At 36.2% G+C, this 24,671-nt stretch overlaps 1 protein-coding gene across 1 annotated transcript in view; it reads right to left on the reverse strand.

Annotated features, from left to right (window-relative positions):
• Nucleotides 1–24,671, reverse strand: part of EIF3H (eukaryotic translation initiation factor 3 subunit H) — a 110,368-nt gene that overhangs the window by 22,488 nt on the left and 63,209 nt on the right. The window lies entirely within an intron of this gene.

Raw genomic sequence — 24,671 nt, forward strand, 5'->3', positions numbered from 1 at the left:
CAAGACAAACTTTATTCTGTGCTTTCCTCTTCATATCAGACTTTTTGCCAAGCTGCACATACGTTTCAGGCAATGTTCAAAGCTACTAGCAGATGTAGACTTAGGCAAACAGAATGTGCATTTGAAAAAAGAATTAAATAAGAGTCTACTTTGGGTGGAAAGAATTATGGAGTACACAAGTTTCTTAAAACATCCATATTCTCTGCACCCAGTCTGTACCATGTATTCATCTCTTGTTTCAATTAATACATCTCTTACTAATACCACCCTGTGACTGCTTAAAAATTTTACTAACAGTTCCATTTTTCACATTGAAGTGTCCAATGTAAGTTCTATTCTACCTAGACACTAATCTGTTGTATTGTAAAAGAAGTAACAAAAATACTGCCTCTTAATCTTACAGAAATATTTTTTAAAATCATGGGTGGTTTAATGTCTTCTTTAAAGTGTTTATGAATTCTGAAAAAATATTTTTTTGAACGCCAAGCTGGGGGATAATGGAATGGGAATAGGGTGGGGGAAGGCATTGTTACCCTAATTTATCTTTAAAACTAGTATGAACTTTGACAATTATTAGAAATCAGGTATTCTGAGGTTTTACTGTGTCTCAAGAAGTCTTCTATGAAATAAATTGAATTATTCACACATAATAACACTTACATCCTGTAACAAATTTATATTATCTTCTTAAGCAAATCATGAAATAAAACCATGAGATCTTATTTCTTTGAGGTTATAAGAATCTGAAATACATATATACATTTATGGCCTTGGTCATGAAAACACATACACATAGTGGAAGATAGATAGCCATCAGGAAGTTAATTCTATGTCATTTGAGATGTGTTTGTACAAACAAACTGAATTTACCTGGAAGGGCTCACCATGAAGAACTCTCATATAAAGAACAGCTTACTGACCAATGCTACCTCTTGCTACAATTAAGAGCATGGTATGTTAGAAGACCAAATGAGAATCTTTAGTGTTAGGCAAAAAAAAAATTTACACTATGTAATAGGCTCTTTCATGAGGACAAGTAACACCTCTTGTCATACAGGTATTAGATTAATGTTAGCAGAGAGGTGCTGAAAATATTCCCGAAGAATGGAATATTTAAAAAATGTGATTGTTGTTAACGTGCTTGAAAAAAGTCACAACTATTGGGAAAGTATACGTGTGTGTGCGTGCACCTGTGTGCATGTGTGCACGCTCTGCCCCATTCACAAAGGACTTGAGGTAGCTTGCATTAAACCATACAAGGTGATAAGTAATATCAGAACTACAAAACATCTAAATTAGAATATAGAAAGTAGAAACTGAAGGAGAGGCAGAGAACTGAACAAAGTGAATCAGGCCATGGATATTCTGATTAAAACATACAATTTGGCTCCAAGCCAAATCAAAGCAAAAAGGAAAACATGGTCATTCATATCCAAAGGGAGACAAATATCAGATCTTAAAGTAGGTGAAACACTTCCCAGTACTTAACCCTGAATGAAATTACCTTAACCCTAAAATGAAATTTTCATGTGGGGCTTCAATGAAAACTATTTTAAGAAGACATTTCTGTTATACAAAAATCATGCTTGATTTGCCTTTCCTATAAATTTCAGTTTCTAATGTAAATCAAGGACAGAACAACCTGAGTACTTTTCTAAACACAGAAAACTGTTTGTACAACTTTACAAAAAAAAAAAAAAGATTAAGGGGCTAACAAAATGAATTAATAGGTTCTTTCTATTTACAGAAACAATCTGTAAATTTCAAACTCCACTTGTTTACAAAACAGAAAGAGATGTATCAGAAGTGAGCACTAAACATTCAAAAGAGAACAAATGATCACTTTTTGGAGGTACTGTTTGTAGTGTACACACAAAAGTGTGGTGATAATAAATGACCCACAGAATCACTTCACTTTATTTGTTCTGAAACCATTTACTGGGCACTGCTTGCACTAGGAGCCTGATAATGCTATAGTGACCTCATCTTCTAAAAGATACCCTCTTCAATAAGGTTGCCCAATGAACTAGTGGTAGTCAACACATTTGTCTCTCTAGGCCTTAATTTCCTCACCTAGAAAATAATCGTTTCAACTTCCAAACACATGATGATGGCAATTTAAAAAACTTTCCTACGAGCCCAAGGGCTCTTTTGCTTCTTAATGAGCATTTTCAAAAGTCCCATAGGTACCACACACCATGAAGTATGTATAGACTAAGTTCATTAACCCCACCCTCAAACTCTACTACTTCTATATTTTCTCCCTCAGTTAGAGGATTTGTGCCATCTATTGTGACTACTTCTCCACCACTCGGCTTATAATAGTCAACTACCTTCCGAGTAGACTTTGTTTTCCTCAAGGCAAAAATCATTTAGAACATTTCTAAAAATTTTAAATGGCATAGGAAAATGCTCGTGAGCTGCTAAGAGAAAAAAGCAGAATATAAAACTATAAAACATCTATAAATGCCAATATGTAAACAGTGTGGACTGCACTCTCCTCCTAAGGAGAAAGACTGGAAAGAAATACGCTAAATTGGTAACGGAACTGTTCTCCAGAGAGTGAGATCATACAAGGTTTTTCTTTCTTATTTACTCTTATCATCATTTTCCCATGTTTCTTTGGCAAAACAATTATTCAATGCATACAATGTTAAAGAAGTACATACATACATACATACATACATACATACATACATACATACATAGTGACAAAAGTTTTCTATTGCTTGCCAACTTGCTGATTTTCCCATAGTCACCTATAACCTGGTTACTAGTGCTCCTAAACTGTGGGAGCAGCAGGATAGGGTACCGGACTACTCTGAATCTGAAGCACCTAACCTGGTCTGAATAACATCTTTACCACACATTAATTGTGTGACTGGCAACAAATTAACTAGACTGGCCTCCTCTGTTGCCGAAAAAGAAAACATGGGGAATGTGGGGGACATGGGGGCTGGGGGGACATAGGGGCTGGGGGGACGGTGGGCACGATACTACCTACTTCATAAGGCAGTTAAGATTAAACGAAATCATTTACATCAAAAGCTTGGTGCACTGGAAACCTCAGAAGAGCTCAAACCCTTACCACCATCACCTATTATTCAGAAATGTTCCTTAGAACCCAGGTACTATGATACTCATCTGGGTCAGAAGGAAATGTTTGTGTAGAATTGGATTGGATTAACTTGGCCTCCACGGAGTGTTACGCAAGCTCCCCTTTTCTCATCTCCATATTGGCGATGGGGGAAATCAGGAAACTGGGGAGGGGGACTGGAGATTGTATGTGTCACTACAAAAATCAAAGTCTATGCATTTCTAACATTCATGTCATGAAACAGAATTCATATGTACAAATAGGAATATGATCAAAAAACAATCTACCAGGAGAAAAAAATACTTCTAAGATACTAAAAACACTAAGCTAATTATATTCAGTACAATAAAGAACAGATTCAATAAAGAAAGAGACAAGCTACAGAAATTAGATTTCAAGAAAAGGTAATCTTGGGTGTTCTATTATTACTGTGCATATAACAATATAATTGCATTGTACCATATAAGTTTCTATCTCCTGATTCCATTAATAACTCTTCCAAAGAGAAGAAATAAGCTTCCTGCCCCTATCCCCAACAGGTGACTTTTCAAAAAAAGAAAAACATTGAGAACAGCAGTGGGGATGGGAAGGAGGAGTGAGCAGTAATGCCAGCTTACTCAGGGTACTGGGTCAAGGCTATGTGAAAAAACTGCCCACCCAAGTGAATAGCTAAAGTCAGTTAAATAGAGCAAACAGCTTTATCATACACCATGTATTGCTTAGGAAAAGGGTCCACTCCAGCAACTTCAACTGCCCAAAGATAAGCTTCCTTTACCTTCAAACATCAGGATGATTTGGATTTTAAAAAACAGTATCAAAGATATTACAGAAGAAAGCCTGAGGAATATAATTTTTGAAGACTATCGTTAACTGCAACCTAAAGAAGTGGAAGATGGCAAGAATGGAAAGTGACAGCAGTTATAGAAAAGGTTAGGAAGAGCAAACAATTTCCTATGGTTTAGTCAAACCAGAAAAATAGAAGTTTTTATAACCACACACTCCATCCATCCTTTCTTGTCCTCACTTCCTCACCTCTTTCCCTACATACATACTCTGCTTCTTCCAAATACTTTTCGTAGGATAGGAAATACAGCATTCCAAGCTAAGAAAAATGATCAAGCAGAAACCTTCATGGCAGCCCATGATAAACAACAAATCTGAGGTTAGGAATCTATGGTTTATTTTTAAATGGGGCCATGTTACATTTCCTGTTATGACAATATCTAACCCAGGAATCCTTATCCTGGGATTTCAAGGAATGTGTGAATCTCCTATAATCATATGCATATGCACTACTATGGAGATAGTCCAAAGCTTTCAACAAATTCTCAAATGGGCTCAAGATCTAAAAGGGTAACAAGTACTGAGATGCAATGGAGAACAAACCAAATGTGCTCCTGGAACTCCCATTGCCTCACAAGTATGTGGGGAGAATGCGGAGGTAAGGCTAGGTGTGAGGCAGTTATCAATCCAGTTCCGGGGCAGCTACAAGGTAGCACAGATGAGTACTGAGATCACCAAAGATACACTATCAGGACAAGTACAAATGACAGACCAAGGGTTCAGAGAAAACTCCAGCCTTCAGCAGGAGAGCCAACAGAATGTGACTTTTACCCTTGCCCTTCTCCTACCAAAAACACAAAGTGCATGATGAGGGAAGCTGGATGGAGGCTTCACCTAACTACTCTGTGATCCAGACTATTACTTTCCAGGGTGGAGAAAGAGAAAAAGCTGTGCATGCCCTTACCCCCAAGGTGATATGACCAGAGACTTCTACATTTGAGAAGAATACGCATTTATAATTTGGGAGAAAGTTAGTCTCTAGCAAAAATATCACATTATCACATTTTTGAAATACTCTCAGGATAAATTTTATTCTATGTTAGAAATGTACCTTAGATATAAATAGCTCTACTGTCACATACTAGGGACTAACTTCAAGCAACCAACAATCCTGTTACTTTTTGGAGTTTTTACACACAGATCTCTTGAAGTCATTACTGAGATTAGCCTTATCAGCTGCCATTGGGTAATCTGAAGCTCATGAAGATACTTTCCTATGGAGGGCCACTAGGATTAGAGGAAGGTGAAATACAGTATATGAGGGGGAAGTAAAAAATATTGGACAGCAAAAACATTATTACAGAAAGATGTCCGAAGGCTACAAAACAGATCAAATAATTATCTTCTGCAATTGGCAAACAGGCTCCTGACAGATATTTAAAATAGAATTAACTTCTATGGGCTATACTGATAGAAATAAACTGTATAACTATAAAAAATAAACATCTAGGAAAGCATAAATAACTGTCTAGGGAAGGACTATCTTTGTTTTACTTTCCCTAAACTTGCTTCAGCTTGTTTGTCATCCCCTAACGCAGCACAAAAATTGTCGTTCCATGTAGTATCCACTGATACTAAGCCAGCAGTGTATCCCAAGGCTTTTGAGAATGTGTCAAAGGCAGACCAAACGATATCTGCCTAGGGAGCTAAGTTTAATCAGAGTATTTGCAATGTTTCAAAGCATTTCAAACCAGGTAATAATATCATCTTAACAACAACAAAATCTTCCTTTTCCCCTGAAGAATATACATCTTTTCCTTGCAGAAAAGATTATGAGGCTCAGTTAGACCAACGCGTTGAATAGCTTTCTCCTTATATTTTGGGGGAGAAAAATCTGAAAGAATGAATTCATGCATTCATTCCCATGACAATTATTTATTCTGTGTTCTAATTGTGCCAGACCTTCTAGGTGCTGTCCAGCATAGGGCAGTAAAGACAGAGAAAGCTCCTGCAGCTGACGTAGTAGTATAGAGGAGTCGACAGGGCACACAGGATGACAGTCAGCATTCTAGGGTCTACTCAAATGCTTCATGTTTGTTCCGTAAAGAAAATATCTGGGTAATCCCGCAGAGTTCTCCACACCTTTAAATTAAACAAACTATCTCCGTCAAGAACCACCAAAAAAATCAACCTTGGAAGTCAAAGGCCCAGCTTCATACCTTGTAAAATAATACAGTGTAGAAGAATAGTTGCAGGCTGAGAAAACAGAAGATCTGAATTGCAATTTTGACTCTGCCATTAAAATAATAAATCAAAGCAGAGAAAAACCTCCCCAAAACCTAAATGCCCTTAAAAATACAGTTAAAAAATAACCTAATTTTTAATTTATTCCAAATGAAAAAATTGTCTGGTTTAATGTTTATTACAATGGTATGGAGACAAAATAGTAAAACAGCAATGAGTATCCTTGTTAGAGAAAGCTGACATTTTAAAAGAGTTAAAGCAGATACAGATAAAAATCTGCCATGAATAAAATTCCATGTATTTCTTTGCTAAGTTTTGGTATTAGAATTAATTATCTCTACTGTGTGTTCAAAAACTAATATTCCATAGAGATAAGTGGAAAAAGATAGTTTCACTAAAAATATGGTCTAGAAATCCTAATAACCTGAAGTGAACAGAAAATAAAAATAAGACTCAAAACAGGCCAGGTACAGTGGCTCATGCCCGTAATCCCAACACTTTGGAAGGCTAAGGCGGGAGGACTGCTTGAAGCCATGAGTTCGAAAACAGCGCAGATGACACAGCATCTTTACAAAAAAATTTTAGGGCCGGGCGCAGTGGCTCACACCTGTAATCCCAGCATTTTGGGAGGCCGAGGCAGGCGGATCACGAGGTCAGGAGATCGAGACCACCCTGGCTAACACGGTGAAACCCCGTCTCTACTAAAAATACAAAAAATTAGCCGGGCCTGGTGGCGCATGCCTGTAATCCCAGCTACTCGGGAGGCTGAGACGAGAGAATGGCGTGAACCCAGGAGATGGAGCCTGCAGTGAGCCGAGATGGTGCCACTGCACTCCAGCCTGGGTGACAGAGCAAGAGTCCGTCTCAAAAAAAAAAAAAAAAAAAAAAAATTTAAAAATTAGCCAGGCATGGTGGCACATGCCTGTAGTCCTAGCTATTCAGGAGAACGAGATGGGAGGATCACTTGGGCCCAGTAGTTTGAGGCTGCGGTGAGCTATGATTATGCCACTGCACTCCAGCCTAGTCCACAGAGTGAAACCTTGTCTCTTAAAAAAAAAAAAAAAAAAAAAAAAAAAACTTGAAACAGTGATCAGTGGTCAGGAGAGGGAGAATACCAACAAGAATCACAATTTAAGAAATGACAAGATTTCTAGTCTAAAGATGACACCAAAGAGCTTATGTGGGTTCCCTGACAGAAAATCGGCCTCAAGATAATCTGAAAAGGAGGAGGAGGCTCAAAAGGTGTCATCAGATTTTCCTCCCAACACTTTAAATTTTATTTCAGACAAACAAGAACGTCTCTCTCAAACATTTACCATTTGCAGACCCTTTAACAGACATATGGCACTCATGAAATCCACTGAGTCCAAGTTTTAAAAAGTTATCTCAATCTTAATTATATAAAGTTTTAATAAAATTACAAAAAAAAAAAAACCCACAAAAAACTGCTGTGTGCCAATGACAGGGACAAAGATGATTTGTACCTCTCCCCAGGGTTTCAATACACAGCCAGGAGGCAATAGCTTGCACTATTAGGTTCCAGGTCTAGGAAGCTTATTTTCTCAATTTTTACTAAATTAGAAGCTCTTTACTCAGACTTTTAAAACATCAGCAAAAGCAGCAAGCATTTGGTCACTGTTGGAGGACCCTAGATATATAAACAAAATAGAGACTCCAAAATTAAGACTCCACCCTAAATGTCTAAGAAACACACTATATCTAAAAATTAATATTTCAATTATGGGGATTTGATTCCGATCCTTTAAAGCTCTGGAAGCTATTCATATCATACTGTGGTATTTAGATGTGGTTTTCAAAAACATGCCCAGTAATCTCATCAATTTCTTCCTCTAATAAAAGTATCAAGGTTTAGCAAAGAAAAAAATCTTACTAACTCCAGTATGATAACCTCAATGTTAAAAAACTGTGATATTTTTACTCAGAAATAATGCTGTCAAGCTACCCAGGAAACTATATGTTTAGCTAAGCATGTCACTTTGGCAAATTATTTATAAAAATACAAATGGCTTTATTGGCATTAACTGTGTCATAAATAAGGGGTAAAAATGTAATCTTGTCTCTAATGTCGAAGATTCATGCAAGCATCTTTCTCTTCACAGACAGTATGGAAAAGCAGGGTCAGACTTAAGCTCATGCCACACGTTTTTCATTCAGCACACTGTAAAGAGGAATACTTGGGCCGGGCAAGGTGAAGCATGCCTGTAATCCGAGCACTTTGGGAGGCCGAGGCGGGCGGATCAGAGGTCAGGAGATGGAGACCACCCTGGCTAACATGATGAAACCCCGTCTCTCCTAAAAATACAAAAAATTAGCCGGGCACGGTGGTGGGTGCCTGTAGTCCCAGCTACTCGGGAGGCTGAGGCAGGAGAATGGCATGAACCTGGGAGGCGGAGCTTGCAGTGAGGCGAGATCTCGCCACTGCACTCCAGCCTGGGGAACAGAGTGAGACTCCATCTCAAAAAAAAAAAAAAAAAAAAAAAAAAAGATGAATACTTAAAGGTGGAAATTTTAAATTTATTATTTTGTCTACTTCCTTCCACAATGAATTAAGACTAGAACGTATAATACATTATTTCATAAAGCCCAAGACTCTACTGAGTAGAAGAAGGAAAGAGAACTGGCAATTTTAATTCTAAGACATCATAGATTAACAGATGCATCCCAATTTCATAGAGTTCAGGTGCAAAAAAAGAGGCCTGGGGGTGGGGATGGGGGTGGGGAAGGGATTCTAAAGCAGATAAAGCTGTTCCCAGAAAATGAAGTAGTGGATGGGTAGGCACTGTGGTAGCAATAGCCTTTTCTTGAAGCACAGCTGCATTCTATCATACGCATTCTATCCATCCCACTTTTTCCAGTCTATGTCATAACTCAACACAATTGTTAAACAGAAAGTCTCTTCCTTTGAATCAGGGATTTTCCATTATGAACGAAAAAAGAAAACACCTAGTACCTCTCCATACAAGAACACATATGCTCAGAATGAACACTCCTGTACAGATCAACTACGAGCCTGAATATCTAGTAATGTACACAATTAAAATAAGTGCTTTTGTGTATTGTATGTGACTGATATTGACCAGTATTATCCAACAGTCATTTTGTAAAGGAAATATAATTACTCTACTTTCTCTCCAAATAATATTTGTCAGTAACTCATAAAGCCCAAGACTCTACTGAGTAGAAGAGGGAAAGAGAGCTGGCAATTTTAATTCTAAGACAGCATAGATTAACAGATGCATCCCAATTTCATAAAGTTCAGGTGCAAAAAAAGTTGTGTTTTTTTTTTTTAGATGTTTTTACAAGGTTCTCTGCTACTATAGTGAGACTTCTGCTTTTTTGTGTTAAACCAAGTGCTACGTTGAACAATGCTCCTGTAGTTGGGACTCTTGTCCATCTTTAAAGACAAGATTCATTATTTTTGGAAATAAGCCTTTGGAAAATATAAAATATCTCATTTCACATCTGTCCTCAAAAACTTTATTGATTTATAAAAAATGTCTTTGTAACGTATTTTTAAATCACATATGTCCTGATGGCACTGTCCTACCACTTGATTAAGTCATAAATACACAAAGATTCTTGGAACTAGGAGCAAATGACTCAAGAAACCAATAAAACCTATTTCAGACATATGTCATTGAAATTCCTATTTACACTCTTGTTTTTCAACTGCCTGTGTAAATCATCAAACTCCTAGATTCTTATTCCCAGTCTATACAGATCCACATTCCATTTTAACCAGAATTTCCCATCCTGGCCACTAATGATGACATTTTGGGTACGCTAATTTTTTGTTGTGGAGGACTATCCTGTGCATTTTAAGATGTTTCATTCACAGTGCCCCGGCCTCTATCCTCTATATGCCAGTAATGAGTGCACACACACCTCTTCCCAAGTTGTGACAACCAAAAGTATCTCCAAACACCTCCTGATGTCCTCTGGGGAGTAATCCCCAATACCCCTCCAGCCCTGAACACTGATTTAAGCACTGGAATTCTGTTTAAATGTCAAATTTATTTTAGTCAAATAAAACAGTGCTATGTTACTATTTTTATGATTGGATAATCTACTGCTGATCCACTTTTGAGAGGGGATTATAACACAAGGAGAATGAAGCATCTGAATGCAACAAAATATGTAATTGATGTAAAAATGTTAACCAAAACAAACTACCCTATTAATTGAATATTATCTGACACATGGTAACCAACTTACTATCCTTTATGGTACACATACAACCTTTAAAAAGTTAATAATTACTAAGAACATAAAAAAGCATTCTAGAAAACGCATAACCAATCTTACATTTCAATGTGTAAAACATATATGAATAAGATTGTTTCAATGCCTTATCCTCTGAAAACATCAAAATATGAGGATCTTTTAGAAAGTAAAGGCCAAGTTAAAAAAAATTAGCTGCTATTTTAAGTAATAAGTATTTAAGCTAATTCACTACCATCGAAATGTGATATAGGCCCAGGAACATGCAGGAACCTTTAAAAGGTTAGATAAACTAACAACAGATACATACACAATTAAGATCTTGAAGTTGGTTGTCAACTGCAGCAATTAGGACTTCTCATAAAACTTGTCTCTTGTTACAATACTACTTACTAATACTAATGAGAGAAAGAATACAAGGTGGGGAAGAACATGTATTAGTCTGTTTTTATACTGCTATAAAGAACTGCCTGAGACTAGACTGTGTAATCTAGAAAGGACTTTTAATTGACTCACTTTTAATTGACTCACAGTTCGGTATGGCTGGGGAGCCCTCAGGAAACTTACAATCATGGAGGAAGGCAAAGGGGAAGCAAGGCAATTTCTTCACAAGGTGGCAGGATGAAGTGCTGAGCAAAGGGGGAAGAGCCTCTTGTAAAACCATCAGATCTCGTGAGAACTCACTAACTCTCATGAGAACAGCATGGGGGAAACTGCCCCCCATGATTCAATTACCTCCACCTGGTGTCTCCCTTGACAAGTGGGGATTATGGGGTTTACAATTCAAGATGAGATCTGGATGGGGTCACAAAGCCTAACCATATCAGACTACAAGCCTGAATTAGTATGACAGTATTACTAACGTAAATGGCAAGGAAGAGAAAGGTTAAACATAGGATGTTCATCCTTCAGTCTTGGCTTAGAAGCCCCTTCTTTCTAGAAATGTACTTAGTTCCCCAAAATTCAGGTTCAGTTCCTTCACTTGGTGCACTGTATTTCTGCTTTCATAAGATTAGCCCATTATGCTATAATTGTCTTGTTTTGTCTACATTTTCCAAATAAGCCACTGTGTCCCCAGCACCATGCAGATGATTGGCACCAGTGGGTGCTTTACTAAGTCCTTGCTTTAAAAAAAAAAAAAAAGATTCATATGAATACTGTGATAGCTCTCCTTATGGTATGTAAAAGAAATAACATATACAAATTTATCCAGCATAATTAAGAATATCAAGGAAAGGGGGGAAATTCCTGATAGCAATCTAAAACATTGCAAAGACTCCAAATTTTTACAAATCTCAATGAGCTCTGTGTATGACGGTCTCTATATTTAGAAGGGGTGAATTGAAATTATACAGCTAATTTTACTTACGTCTTTTGCAGAAAAATACTCTGTGCAAAAATAAAGATAATATGCTAGATGATGTTTAAATCCAGAATTTTACTCCATTGGGCTCATCCAAATAAGCAGCTTACAAATCAACGTATTTTGCAATCAAATACATTTTCAACTAAAACATGTAATTTTCACCTGAAAAATGTGTAATTGAAAAAAAAAATGTTCGATGATGGTTAAGATGTGTTTTAACCATAGAGGGACATATGTTCTAATGTGGCTGGATCCCCATTTTTACTTGTCCTAATGTCCCCCATGATTTAGCATTTACTTGGGAGTAATGCATTCCAGTTTGTATGGTAAATTATATGGTCACAGTTAAATGCCATTCTCATATACTGAGAGCAACAACGTTGAAGAAAAAATGCTGGCACCAACAATAATAGCTTCCATTTACTGAGCACCTATTACACTTCAATCAATAAACCTGATAGTTTCCATATTGCACGTAAGGTAGGTATATTTTTCCAATCGTCACATGTGTAACTTGCCCATATAATAATAAGTGACAACTACAGCTCAAGGCTAGACTTTCTCAGTTACCAAGCTCATGTTCCTTTCAATATACCATAAAATGTTTATGTCCTGTGATTCTTTGATTCTGTTGATAGAAATCTAGAATAAGGTTACAATTCTAATTTGAAAGAAAAAATATTTGTTTTTAAATGGTTACCAAAAACTACGTATGCTAATAAAAAAATTAGAAATTACCTAACAGGTCTGATGACAGGAAATGTTAAGTTAAATGTAATATATTCATGCCTTCAAGAGTTTACAGTACAGCTTAAATAACGATGGTGATGAGGATCATTCAATAATACAAAAATGTACTTAATCTGAAACACATACAAAAGGTAAAAAACTGGCCAGGCATGGTGGCTCACACCTGTAATCCCAGCACTTTGGGAGGCTGAGGTGGGAAGATCACCTGAGGTCAGGAGTTCGAAACCAGCCTGGACAACATAGTGAAACCCTGTCTCTACTAAAAATACAAAAATTAGCCAGGTGTGGTGGAACAAGCCTGTAGTCCTAGCTATTCAGGAGGCTGAGGCATGAGAATCGCTTGAACTGGGAGGCAGAGGTTGTAGTGAGCCAAGATCAGGCCACTACACTCCAGCCTGCGTAATACACAGCAAGACTCTGTCTAAAAGAAAAGGTACAAACACTCTATGACCGGGCGCAGTGGCTCACGCCTGTAATCTCAGCACCTTTGGAGGTCGAGGCAGGCGGATCACCTGAGGTAGGGAGTTCAAGACCAGCCTGACCAACATGGAGAAACCCCGTCTCTACTAAAAATACAAAATTAGCCAGGCATGGTGGCACATGCCTGTAATCCCAGCTACTAAGGAGGCTGAGGCAGGAGAATCGCTTGAACCCAGGAGGTGGAGGTTGTAGTGAGCCGAGATCGAGCCATTGCACTCCAGCCTGGGCAACAAGAGTGAAACTCCGTCTCAAAAAAAAAAAAAACTCTAAAATTTTAAAGCATGTTTTAAACGTTTAGAAAGAATTATACCAACCTAATAACTACTGTGTTAAAGATGACACAAGATAAACAATTCTTTTCTAAATTCTGTAAAATACTGTTCTGATAATTTTATTATTCAAAAAACATTTAAAAAAGAAAAACTTACCAAGGGCTACAAGTTCAGAGAGAGTACATTCTGTTCTCTAATTCATAACAAAATTCACATGCTCACAAAAGTGGTAGTTAAGTTTAAAGATATAGATAAGATAGGGAGAGAAAAGGCAAATGAGAGATGCAAGAATTTAAGGAGTTCAGTAATGGAAGCATTTCAAGAGGTAAACCAGATGTTCCTATGGAATTGCAGCATAGAATCCAGGAGACAGAAAATCATAATGTCAATAGCTGTACTCAGATCAAAGAGCATAAAAGTAGTGTCCATCCACTACAGAAATGTCCATTATACTCAAAGGATCAGGCCACTCTATGCTCTCAGCAAAACCCAAAATTAAAATCAGTTGAAGGCTGTTGATTAAGAAAGTACTAGAAAGATGAGAAGATTGCTTCCTCAAACATTTCACTGGTAAATGGAAGCTTGGCAATCGGGTCAATACATAGAGGTCAAAAGCATAATTTAGGTCAATAATGTCTCATTAGAAGCTTTAAAAAGTTACTAACAGTGATCGGTATAGATCCATTTTACTTGCTTTTGCTGCCACCATCATGCCTTCCTTTCCAAGCATCTCTCTCCTGCTTTACTTTCACACTGGCAATGTTGTAGACAATGTTGTAGGCACTCCCTCCAAAAACCTCTCAAAACCAGATGAAAAACTCCTTAAGATATTCCTGTCTCCAGAGGCAGCACAGTTCAAATGCCGTCACAAAACACTTCCTAGGTCTATATCACCTTTCAAGAGGATAAAAGATGCATACTCTGGTTAAATTACTCACAATAGGTAAAAAGTAAAAATTATTCCAAGCGGTCCGTACCTATTAAATTTACCTTCCCTCCAAAATTAAAATGGAATTAAGGTTATACATAGTATGTAGCTACTTAAGTTGAGAATGTTTGGTTTTTTGAGGGGTAAAAGTCTTACTTTCCAATTTCCTGACTTCTATTCAACAACCTAATCAAGAGACTATATAAAATGAAATGCTGTAATATGTGGTTTGCTATGGTTGTGACCCATGAACTTTTCCATAGAGAACTATGCTTAGATGATAATCATCTGACACTGAATTATGAGTACTACATTAAGTGCCTGTCCAGAGAAGATCAATTAAATTTCCATGAATGTTAAAGGTCAAAACATCTCGGGCTACCTACCACCTACTAAACAATAACATTTTACAGATGGCATCATAAAACAAAAATTTCAATTGACATCTGCTCTCCTATCAGGAATAAAGGCAGATAAAGCTATACCCCACCCATTAAGCAGAATGCCTTTTCACTGTTTCATGTTCTATATAATGAATTTATCTCCTTAGTATAGATAGAGATCAGCCTGCTTCATACATATTTGCTCCATTTTCAATTTCACTTGTGTATTGCTCTGCTCTGGCTGCCATTACAAAACAACATAGACGAGGTGGCTTAAATAACAGGATTGTATTTTCTTACAATTTCTAGAGGCTGGGAAGTCTAAGATCAAAGCTGCCAGCCAATTATACTTCTTGTGAGAGACCCTTCCTGGCTTGCAGATGGCCGGCCATTTTCTCACTGTGTCCTCAGGTGGCAGAAGGAAGAGTCACCCTCTCTTGTGCCTCTTCTTATAAGGACACAAGCCCTGCTCTCATTACCTCATCTAACCCTAAGTACCTCCCCAAAAGGCCCACCTCCAGCTATCATCACATTGAGGGTTAGAAATTTGACGTAAGAATTTTAGAGGAATGTTAGACATTCAGCCCTTAACAACTTTTATTTAACTTTCTCAATTTGGTGATGGTATGTGTGCATGGGGATGGATGACATAAATTAAAATTTTTTATTTAAACCATAAATTTTGTAATAAGAAATGGTTGATATCAATATTCACGAAAAAGACTATATAAGAAAATAATACCAAAGTTGGATAAAGCAAAAAACAAACTCTAGTTACGAAGATGCTATTTTATAAATGCTAAAGGTCACATTAGTACTTGGTGATTTACATAATCTAGGCAGGTTACATATGTTGAATTCTTTCTAATTCTAGCTATCCTTGTTTTTTTATGAAGGCATGATTAATAGTAGCCCACATTTATTCAGTTTACTACCCAGTAGCCACTTAGCATGTACTCATGTTAATCTTCCCAACAGTTCAACAATAAGACTACTGTTTCTGCCCCCATTTGACAGGTGAGGAAGTCTAAGCACTGTCCCCTACAGTAGTACATCTTTAAAATACAGAGTTTAGAAAAGAGAAAAATAAGATGTGTCACTAATAATTCCATTTCTGCAAAAAGAACTAGTCAAAAATCTGTAGCTTTTCATTTGACTATTAATAAAAGAAGCCTGTCTTTGTTCTATGTTTTAATCTCAAAGAGATGCTCTTATACAACCACTGGAGAGGGCCAAGATGAAACTGGGCAGAAAGGATCAAGTTCTCCCCAGATGGAAGTCCTGCAGACGTGAGGGATTTTCCAAAGTATTTGATTGAAAGTAGAAAAAACAGAGAGTGAATTTTCTAAAATACATCCACCGTAAAACTGTTCTTTATGGATCCCCCCTAAAGTGAAGATCTACAACGAACACAGTTTTAAAGCAGTTTCCAAAAGACACGGTGATTCTTCCCTTTCTTCAATTAATATAAACTTTAAAATTACCTTGCAGCTATTCTATTCCTATTATTCCAAAGAAACAAGATGATGCATCTCTCCTTAACTACTACTGCTATTTTTTTTAAAGCAACAGTCCTTAATGTTACATAAAACTGCTAGACAATTATTGATGGGAAAGAAAAACACAGAAATCTGGAATATCATGAAATCTTTTCCAGACTCAGAATTATGACCAGTGCTAAAATTCAAAGATTGAAGGAAATAGATAAGAAAATAATTCTTTTGAACTGTACACATACACTACAGGAAATATGCATAGCATCAAAACAACACCGCATTTTACAGTGTTTATAAATCAACTTCCTGCAGATGTTATCATTAGGAATATCCACAATTTGTTCAATTATAAAATGTTTTAAATTGTCATATTAACAAGAAACTCATATCTGCTTCAAATGCTTTTTTGGAAGGAGTATGTAAATCATAAATATTTGCTGTACAGTCAAGAAAGAATACTAATTTACTATTTATTCGTAAGGGGTACTTCTTAAAAGGTATTTTTCCCCAGTGTTTCCATACAGAGTATAGATGCAATATGAATCAGAAAAATATTTATAAAATGTAGCTGTAGCACAACTTATTTGATATTGATATTACGCAAATCACTCCGTCTTTAGGTTATACAAGACTGTGTGTTCTCCCTCTCTTATGTGTTTAAGATAAACTTCAAATTCTGATTTCTTATGATGTTTGATGTAAGAAACTAATCAGGAGGATACCCTACAGAGAAACAGAACATCTGGTGAAACGTGTAACATGCCTCAGGATTATGTCTGCTATTAAGGTTAGCGTGGAATGTGAGAGCTGCAATCTCCGTGTTAAACAGTAAAAGCATAACAAAGAACTAGGGTAGCAAGAAGCCTGTTCTGCAGCCACAGAATACTTTCTTCTCAGCAACGTGTTAACACTGAGCCTCACACAGTATTTGGAGAAACAGTTTCATAATAAGCATACACTTTGGTTCAGAACACGTAGCTGTTCAACAGACTGCTTCTCCCATATGACTGCTGATTACATCCCTTCCCCAAATATACTAACCTAGGCATTCATCAAGACAGGATGTATGCTGTTGCTTGTCTGTGATTCATCAATCTATTCTGCTTTTATTTTTCAACCCACCAATAAAAGAATTTGGAGCAGAAGAAATAGGAAAGAAAAACTGAGCAAGTCCAGGTGACTAGGAGAGATGGCATTATTAACTCAAAAGGCACACAATGCTCGGCAGCCTTGCTCCTCCATTTGTTTTTAACTTTCAATTTTCTACCATAAACAGCAACAACCAAATTCTACGCTTACTTCAGTATAAATTGCCTTACATTTGTGACATTTTTAAAGGCTCCTACTGTGTCATGAAAGGTTCCCAAACAAGGAAAGACCTGCACAGCAGGAGAAGAACCTACTTGGATTTTCTGACAGCTGTGAAGGATCAGTCTCCTACAGTAATAGAAATCAACCGCAAACTGAAAAGTGTTTAGAAATAAAATGTTTCCATCACCTCACACTATCAGCTACTTCCATTAGTACCCATGAAAAAGACACTGGATTTTACCCAGCATTTTAATACAATAAAGTTTACCGACAGTAGAAAAGAGAATACAATCACAAACTAATCCTATTATTAAACATAGGAAGTCATCAATGAAGAGAAAGAATACTTCTACCCCTTCCCTACTGGACTACACTAATCACAAAAGCCTTACACAACAGTTTACAAATGCTACTCATGAAGCCTATTTTGGGCTCTATATTCTGAATCAAAACATTATTACTTCAAATATAAAAGCATCTCATCAGGAGTTGATTTTACATCAAGTTCAAAGTCAATGAAATGATAAGCTGCATGGAATGAGTTTTGTCTGTCTGTGGATATCCTGACTACCTACTTATCAGAAAGGATAATACCATCTACATACCCTGGAAACCAAATGTGCTCGAGTCATCCATATTACAATAAAAATAAAAAGGTTGTGGAAAGATAGTCATCAGTCATTACAGAGTCAGTCCCAACTCCAGTTCTTGATTTCTGCCAGTATTTCCTGAGCACTTAGCTCTGTTTCTAGGATCTATGGTAAAAGCTGACACAGCCAGCTAAATTAAGACACATTCCTTGCCTCCAAGCAGTTCAGAGTATGTTTAAAAAAAAAAAAAAAGCCACATAAACAATACCAGGTGATCAACAGGTTGTAGGGTACAGAATTAATGCAAAGGGGATGACTATGGGGACAGGGGAATTAGGAAAGGCTTTGCAGAGGAAATGATACCTCTGCTAGGTTTTGCGGGATGGGCAAGAGTTTGCCAGGTCAAAAAAAAAAAAAAAAAAAAAAAAGTGAAAGCAGTATTTCAGCCAGAGGAAACCACGGTGCAAAGGCATAAAAATGTGGATAAATTTTTAGTGTAATCTTCAAACAATCTTTTATTATATATAGGAGAAAGAATAAAAAATAAAGCTGGGAAGGCAGGCCTGAGCCATATCTCAAAGGGCCACAGGCCAGGGAAATTTAGACTTTACTGAACTGGCAAGAAGGTGTCAGACAAGGGTTTAGTTGGAGAGTGACACTCAATCTTCTGCTGTAAGACATTACCTAGGAGCAGAGGATGGACTAAAAAGAAAAAGACTTAGATGAGGAAACCTATTAAGAGGCTACTGCAGTAATCCATGCACAAGATGATAATGAAAGCCTGGAGTTAGGAAATGTGAATAGGGAGTTAGCATGAAAACTGGAACATAAGCAAGAACTATATGTGTTACCTTTAAAAGGGGCTCATGGAAAAGTGCATCAACAAGAAAACATCAAAATTCCAGAAAGAATTTTAGGCCAGATACAGTACTAAAGGAATATTCCAAAACAAATTCAATTATTAAGAATCAACAAAGTTTACACATTCACAAAAATGACTAAAAATCTCCATCTTACTTGCTGAAACTTTTGGAGCTCCAGCAAAAGAAAAGCAAATCACAAATTGATAGCACTAAATTCACAAATCAACAGTGTAATCTCCAAATTTTTAAATAATTGCTACAATTTATAATTACATTGTTTCATTACTGTATCACATAAAGACAAAAGCAGAAATTCACAAAAAATTGATTTGTCTATTTGTGCTTTATGAAGGGTCAGGAAACATTTGTTTAATTTGGGGCATTTTTATAGGATTTTAAAACTGCATCATTTCTAATGCCGCTTTCATTTCTGAAATGATTTTCAAATCTATGGTAAACCATCTAAATTTAAAGAAAAAAAAAATCTCTAACAATGAGGGTTGCTAAGTTATTTGTGTACTCCATGATTCCTTTTAAAGATACTTAGAAACAGCATCATGAAAGCAATCATTCATTTAAATAAGGAACCTGAAATGTCCAAGATACCCATCTAGAATGAATCAGTTCTGACTACTGTCAGCATGTCCTTAATGATACAAGCTAAGAATATTTGTAAAAAATAAAGTACTTTAGAAGGTCCGGGCCTTCTAAATATTGACCACAGCTTAAGTTCAAAACAATAAAGTGTTACTATCAATGCAAAGAAACAATCTGAAGATAAATATCATATTGAACAGTCCAATTTAACTCACAATTTCCTTCACTTATATAAGATACATTATTGGGGAAAATTGTAGAAACATACCTGAATTCTAAGGGAAACATTCCAAAAATTTTGCAACAAGCCACTACTGACAAGCTTACCACAAGCTAGACAGTAGTGAAATACCTTCTACAGAATATGCAATATGCTTGAAACACAGAATGTTGTCTTATCTCACTGGTATTCAGACCTTAGATAAGGGTTGTGAAATAGCTAGCTTTATAGGAGAATTTCAGCATACAAATGTTCTGACATATACAGGGCTTTAAAAGAATCTAGAAATTTTACATAAAAAGTGGGAACAGCCAAAATCCCTACTGACAGTAGAATGAAAAAATAAAATGTGATATATTCATAACAAAGGATATAGCAATGAAAAATGAACTGCAGAAAATGAACTCACAAACAATGCTGAGTAAAAGAAGCAAGACATAAAAGATATACTGTCATTACATTTATAAAGTTTAAAAACCAACAAAATTAAATTCATAATGCATGTAAACACTGCTGCAAGAACTACAGAAAACTGAGTTTCATGAAAGTCAATACACTGGCTACCTGAAAATAAGGGGGAGGAGCAACAGGAACACTCAGGGAGAATCCATGGTGCTACCTATGTTCTATTTCTTGACCAAAGTAATGGTTACATAGATATTTGCTTCATAATTATTAATTAAGTGTGCATCTGTTTGATGCACTTCTCTTGTAAATATCTTTTGTAACAAAAAGTTTTTAAATAGAATACGAGAAGTAATAAAAACTAATGGGTAGTATCTTGATTTAAAAAATAATAAAACGTGTAAATGGTGCAACTGCTTTGGAAAACAGCTTCGCAGTTCCTCAAGGGATTGTATGTAGAGTTACCATATGACCCAGCAATTCCCTCCTAGGAATATACCCAAGAGAAATGAAAGCAATGTCCACAAAATTTTGTACACACAGATTTATAGCAGCATTATTCATAATAGGCAAATGTTCAGATGAATAACAAAAACATATTACTTATATACATTTAATGGAATACTACTCAGCAATAACAAGGAACGAAGTTCTGATGTATGCTGCACTATGAATAAACCTTGAAAAGATTATTTTAGTGAAATAAGTCAGAGACAAAAGGACAAATATTGTATAATTCCACTTACATGAGTTATCTAGAAAGGGCAACTCATAAAGACAAAATATAGATTTGAGGATACCAGAGACTGGGAAGGAAGGGTGACAGGGTTTCTATTTAAGGTGCTGAAAATACTCGAGAATTGACACTAGCGATGGATGCGCTTATCTGTGAATATACTAAAAGCTACAGAATTGTACACTTTAAATGGGTGAACTATAGAGTATAAGAATTACACCTCAATAAAACTGTCAAAAAATAATGTGTAAAATATTTCAATACAAGTGAGGGTAATGTTTTAGCCCCATCTGTTTAGAAATAATAATGCAGATTCAAATTATATATTTTAATAACTACAGATTTCTGAATTAAGTATATAAAAAGCATCCATGAGCAGAATGCAGAAACAGGTATCATTCTTTTCATCTAACAATTACAATTGACTATTTTTAAGAACCAAGAAAAACTAAAGCCAAAGAAAATAAGTGTAACATAAAAGAGCTCAGTAATATGGGTTGTATATAAGTTCATTAATCAAAGTACTAAAACCAATGCGTTGCTATTACAAAATCATCAAGAACTCTGGAAACCATGTTTATATTTATTAAAAACTCAAATGTAGTCAGAGGCTCTATCACATTGAAAGGTCAGATTTCCTGGATTTTAGTTAACTAGTATGAGTAAAATGAATGGCACAATAGGAAAAGTATATATCATATGAACACAACCCAAAAGATGCAAGGGGTTTGACAGCTGGTGGCTTGATAATGCCGTATCTACCCCTCCCATATATAACATATTCATATCTATAATAATCCCTATCAGTGTAATATCTGCTTAAAATAATTTCTACATTTAGAATTATTTCTAAAAGTCAGTCATATCTGTTTTTTTCAGAGGATACCAAGTCTCAGGTCCTTCTCCATACTGGCTCTCCGTTCATTCTTTTCTGTTTCCTACTATTCTACTATTTTGTGTTAAGTGAAAGCAAAGAGCTGGTATAGATCTCAGAGATGACAAACCTCTGATGGACCACACAGCAGAAACTACTAGAGTCACAGGCTCTATTACTGAAAATACAGCAATATAAAACTATCAGATTGAAGGGCTAATACAATTCAAAAGAAAAACAGGTCCTCTCTTCCTTTATCCCTCAACCCCACCAGTAATAATGGTTATTGGAAATAAACTAGAAAAAAAAAAAAAACCATAAAGTTTGAAAAGAATGGGCAGGACAGAGTGGCTCACACTTGTAATCCCAGCACTTTGGGAGGCTGAGGAGGGAGGACTGCTTAAGCCCAGGAGATCATGACCAGCTGGGGCAACATAGTGAGACCTCATCTCTAAATAAACAAAACAAAACAAAACAATTGGAAAAGAAGTTCTAACTGAGCTAAGGCACTTACTGAAAAAGGCTGTAATAGCAGACATTTAAGCCTGGGAAAAGGGGCACAGAAGGTATCTGCTATAACATTACTTTGATCCTAACTGCCATTTCCAGGTGTGATTTACATTAGGATCTAATTACAACGTATTTTTCTTATAATTCTCAGTATGTAGAAGAAAAAATGCTTACTATAATCACATACAGCGAATATTCAAAGATTATCTCTGCTCTCTGCACTCATTTTAAATAAAAAGTAAAAAACAGGTAGAAAATACTTTTCCTCTGTTTGTTAAATTAATAAGCAAATGAATCAGAAACCCATTATTCTCAACACACTAAAGGCTCTGACAAGCAAAATGAAAATGTATCATGGCTAAGTCCAAACTAATTTTCACCAAAATCAGTGATACTGCTCTGTCTCTGGGAATACATTCAACCCTAATGCTTACTGTTCAGTCAACTCTGTTGCTCCTCGGTATTCTTAGATCAAAGGGGCATTTTATAGCCCTAGCTCAAACACAGTTTACTACGTTACTAAGTTTGATGGCAACTCCCAATGAGAGCAAATATTGGTTAAACTACTTAGTTAGGAAATGTAAAAACAACTTTAATTTACCATTCATAAATAACAATCCATTTGCAGACTGCATCCATGAGAAACACACATATACCACACTTTGAAAGAAATGTTGCCAGCAGTACTAACAGCTGACTGCATTTCAAGACCAAATGCCACCTTTTGGTTTTGACTCACTCCCCAAGCTCCTACAAACCTGGGGGAAGAGGAGTGGGGGGAGGTGCTGGGTATGATTCTGTCTAAAAAGCCCCAAGACATCCCAAATATATGGACTCTAAAGTGTTGTTTCCTTTGGTCAGTTAATAGGTACTACATAATCCCTATGCATTTTCTGCCTGACATACCATGTTCTTCAGTCATCTACATTTTGCCTCAAAATACCACCAACAGAAAGCTCTATTTTAATAGGAAAAAAAAAAAAAAAGCCTATAAAAGAAACGCCCTTTTAGGCCAGGCACAATGGTTCACACCTGTAATCCCAGCACTTTAGAAGGACAAGGCAGGAGGATCACTTTAGGCCAGGAGTTCGAGACCAGCCTGGACAACATGGCGAAAGCCCGTCTCTACTAAAAATACAAAAATTAGCTGGGTGTAGTTGTGCACGCTTGTAATTCCAGCTACCTGGGAGGCTGAAGAAGGAGAATTGCTTGAACTCGGGAGGCGGAGGATGCAGCAAGCAGAGATCATGCCACTGCACTCCAGGCCGGGTGACAGAGAAAAACTGTCTCAAAAAAAAAAAAAAAAAAAAAAAAAAAGAGGAGGTACAACATTTAAAGTTTCTATTTTGAATGTTAAGGTTTTCTGGGTTAGACACAATTACCTTTTATGTTATTCCTCCTGGAACAGAAGTTTTCTGATAGCTTGTGCAAACACTAATACAAACTTCTCTCTTTCCAAATGCTCACTGTTTCACATTGTTGTCTGTTTAAGTAGTACGGCTTTCTAGATTACCAGTCTCCCAAGAAATCCTTCCTAGGATCCCCCTCTGGCACTACCTTCTTTTACTTATTGGACTGAACTAAATCTAACAGACTACAGGTGTAAGCATAGACAGATACACATGCAACTCTGCAGGCACTATGAAAGGCTCCCTAAGTCCAATAATTACACAATTTCAATAATGTGAAATAACCCAGAAGAAACTGGGAGAAAAGAACCATTACCATTCACTTTATAAAGACCTTCCCAAGATTCCTCTCAACAGAAAACTCTCAGCACATTTAAAAGATTATATATTTACAAAAATACAAGCTACATATTTTTCTAGGGCCTTGATTATATGAAAAAAAGCATCAATATGATAAAGACCAATTAAATCTTCTAATTTAGAGAAAAGACCACCTAGCTTATTAACTTTGAATAAAGGTAAATATTGTTTTAAAATCTAACCTAACTGGAACTTGAGCAAAACATTTAGAGAATGCTTTCGTATGATAAATGACTGAGACTTACTTAATTAAGACAGGATTTCACAGCATAATTAAAGAACACTCAGGAAAAGTACAGTTTGTCCTACAGAAAACAAACACCTTTCCTTCCACTCAGATTATATTTTCACTTTATATTGTGGCACTCAGACATTTATTTTAAAAGACTGTATTCATAATGTTTAATGAGTTTATTCTCCAAACTAAAATATTAAAATAGTAGTTTAATATCAAATTTGAGACACTAAGAAAACAACAGGACTTCAGCTGGTTTTCACAATCTGTTGAGAAGCTATTTTCTTAATAAGCCCCAAGTTCTTCTAACTGGCACAAAGCTTAAGTCAATTTTATCTTTGTATCAATATAAATTAATTTTATCTTTGTATCAATACCATACTTCCTGCTCTTTCTACTTCGGAATAAAATGGAATTAATTTATATATGCCAAAGTAACTTACTTTGTAGAGAAGATTTTTTATAACCCAAATCTTTAAATATTCAAAGTTCATATCTTGAAAAGCATATAATTAAATAA

This window comes from Pongo abelii, chromosome 7, assembly GCF_028885655.2.
Source record: "Pongo abelii isolate AG06213 chromosome 7, NHGRI_mPonAbe1-v2.0_pri, whole genome shotgun sequence".
Taxonomy (NCBI): domain Eukaryota; kingdom Metazoa; phylum Chordata; class Mammalia; order Primates; family Hominidae; genus Pongo; species Pongo abelii.